Genomic DNA, 3,153 nt, shown 5'->3' with positions numbered 1-3,153 from the left:
GCTGTCAATTTTTGTATCGTTCATTCGGTTTTCAGCTGGTAAAAATCATTCCAACGACAAAGCATCTCTGTGATTTATACCTTAGCGCTCTGCATCGCAAGTGCAATGCTGTACCAGGTGAGCTTTCGAGCAAGTTTACATGTCTAAGAAAAGCCTTTCATATGATGCGGTTTATGCGATGCAACATTAAAATATATTAGTTTACAAATCACGCACTACGGTAAAAGTGCTTTATAGTTAAAGACAGTGCTGTATAAGCAGCATAAAATCAAACTGTTGGCTTTTTACTGCCCCTAGTGTTAATTTTACTTGGAAACTGTGGTAAAACGTATGCATAGGAACATTTTGCAAAAATGTAGTCAGGAGTCATGCATTTCCAATCAGCCTTTGTTGCAATGGCGCCGTGTTCAATCCGAAAGCTGCAGGGGAAGGCTTGACAAACGGCATGTAATTTACCCTGTTCATCACACAAAACAATTTCATGACTTTTTTGGAATATAATAGAAGAGTCATTATTTGTGCTTTTTGGAGCTTCACAAATGCGGTCACTATAAATGTGGTCATTGTATGTAAAAGAGCTGCATCAAGTTTCGCCTTTTGTGTTTCCACTGAAAAGAATAACAACAGTATGAGGTTTTGGAACAACTTTAGGACACATAATGTAAATAATGACAGAATATTTATTTTTGGGTGAACTAGCCCTTTAATGTTTTTCGTGAGGAGTGTGACGCTCGGTGAAACAGAGGGAAAGAACAGGAACGTTGCTGTAGATGAGAACCGCGAGAAGAGGAATAAAGTGATGAAATAAAGAGGAGATCTGCTGTAACTCGATGCAGTTGTCTCACTGCTTTACTGTTTTTTCTTATTTTTTTCCTCTCTCTCTCTTTTTCCATCCCTGCCTCCGTCTCTCTCTCTTTTCAGCACTCTTCTTGTGTGGTCCGGAGCTCACAGTCATTCCCAAACAATCGGCATTAATCCAGCGAGTTTGGGGTCTTGAGTGCAGCTCTGCCAGAGAGCGTGTTCTTCCTGCAGGCTTCACGTTGGCCCCGTTCGGAGGCACGCTATAGGCCCCGCTCAGCCACACCAAAAGCCCAGTGCTCGGGGCCCTTTCTCAGGGACCCCTCCATCCACTCACCCCCTAAACCCCGGTAAGATTAACCACCGCGGCCTGGAATGAGAGCTCTGGCAGGACTTACAGTAAATTGCCGTAATCAGCCATTAGTCTAATTCAGCCATTTACTGAACTCTGCACATTCATCACTCTCTTCCTCTCTTATGTTCTCTTGTTCTCTCTCTCGCAAGCGCTCTTTCTTTGCCAGACGCTTGTATGATGGACTGGTGTGCTTTAATGGGCCTCCAGCTCATGGTTCAAGACAAAACAGGGCCCCTGAGAGGAGGACAACGTGACCTGACTCTCTCTCACCTGATATGCATAGGAAAGAAATATCTCACGATCGCTTTAATGTTTCTTCTTGACAGCAATGAAATTAAATGGAGATCTTTGCTTAAATTCAATGCTGAAGCACAATGGAGCTATTTACAGTATTAACATAAATTTTTGTCTTATTGCATGTCTTAAACGCTTACCCCGTGCTGTAAGATGTGTTTACTCGCTTTCAGATGTGCATCTTTTTTTAGCATAATTAGTCTGCAATCTGCAAAGCCTTTCAAGTATTGTTTAATAAAATTCTCCAAAAGCCAATCATACATTTTCTCCAGGCCAATTATTTATTTATTTTTTTAATTCTAAGTTAGAAAGGATTTTACAGTACAAACATTTAGAATGCTATTGTGCACATCCTGAATTGAACATAACTTGGTTCATATCCACTTGTGCATGTGTATCATTTTGTGGAGATCTAAGTTATGAAATTACATTTATGTATATAGTACATAATCTAATGTGTATGTATTTTAGTACATGGCGTTCATTCACTGTTCAGCCTCAGCTCATATGCATTATTTCATTTCAATAAAGTTTAACTTTGAAGCAGATTTGAAGGTAACACTGTATCAGAACATGTCATGTTAATATGAACTAATGAGGAGTTAAGTTAACCTTAAAATAACCTTAACGACGTGAGAATATAAATTCACATGTGGAAACTTACATGGTTAGTTTTGTCCCAAACAACAAGCCGACATGCATGCAAGGTCAAAAAATAACTTTAATTTTCATATAATATGCATTTATTTATACCTTATTTCGATTCGACTCAAACGATTCGTTTAGCAATTTCTTTTTCTGAACCCCTCCAGTGATTGGTCGATTTCATTTAAAGCAGTGTTTTTATTTTTAATGCTTCGAAAGTGACACCTAGTGGTAAAGAATTAATTTACTTTTTCATTCAGACCAATGTGAAAAGTGGGCGGGCACTATGCTAATGTTTCATGTTGACATCAATATGAATCAGCTTGGGATTAAAAACTACATGTTTCAAAGATTCCGAGTTTACTTTTTTTTTTTTTTTGGAGAGAGATTCTTCAGATTGAAAATTTTTCAGTATGTTTTTGTTCACTTTGTTACACACTGCATGAATTTGTACATGAATTTTCAAAATCCATAATAGCCACTTTAATACATTAACTAACAAACATGTTAGTGGTTCTTTTTTCATTCGTTAATTCATATGTTCTAGTTAAAGTTAGTTCTTAACTAGTGGATGCCTTAACTTATTGGCATTAGTTCATATTAAAGTAATATTTATTTTTACATAGTAATACATGATTATTAGAGATCTTGTTTGTTGATGTGCTTATATCTCATTAGGATTCTTATGAAAAACACCTGAGACGAAGTACTTCAGTGAAACATAATAAAGAGCTCTGAAAAAGAAACCAAAGCAATAAAATTTTCCTCCGGGTAAAAGCCGCCCTCGCTAACTATATTTCTTTCTTTCTCTCTCTCTCTATCTCTCCATTTCCTTACCTAATCACCCACACAGACTGGTCATTACTCAGCTCTTGGAGCCCTTGAAACCGTATCCGGCCGGGCCCCTCCCGGGAGCATTGTGTGTTTGTGTGAAGGATACAGAGGAGAACCGGGTCACCAGCCCCCTTACAGCCATTACAGTAATCACAGTTGGCATTGTTAATTGTTTTTTTTTCCTTCATGGAAGCTAATGAACTATGGGGGGGAACTAGCTCGTGTAA

The 3,153-nt window shown here is 38.2% G+C and overlaps 1 long non-coding RNA gene across 1 annotated transcript; it reads left to right on the top strand.

The window, feature by feature from the left end:
- LOC122323029 lies at window positions 1-1,697 on the top strand. The gene is made up of 3 exons (XR_006246934.1): window positions 1-117; window positions 922-1,148; window positions 1,303-1,697. It is a non-coding gene; the product is annotated as an uncharacterized LOC122323029 (long non-coding RNA).
- Window positions 1,698-3,153: the final 1,456 nt, after the last annotated feature.

The sequence above is a fragment of the Puntigrus tetrazona genome, chromosome 18, assembly GCF_018831695.1.
Source record: "Puntigrus tetrazona isolate hp1 chromosome 18, ASM1883169v1, whole genome shotgun sequence".
Classification (NCBI taxonomy): domain Eukaryota; kingdom Metazoa; phylum Chordata; class Actinopteri; order Cypriniformes; family Cyprinidae; genus Puntigrus; species Puntigrus tetrazona.
The sequence above is the reverse complement of the archived record's forward strand: the minus strand, read 5'-3'. Positions and strand labels throughout refer to the sequence as shown.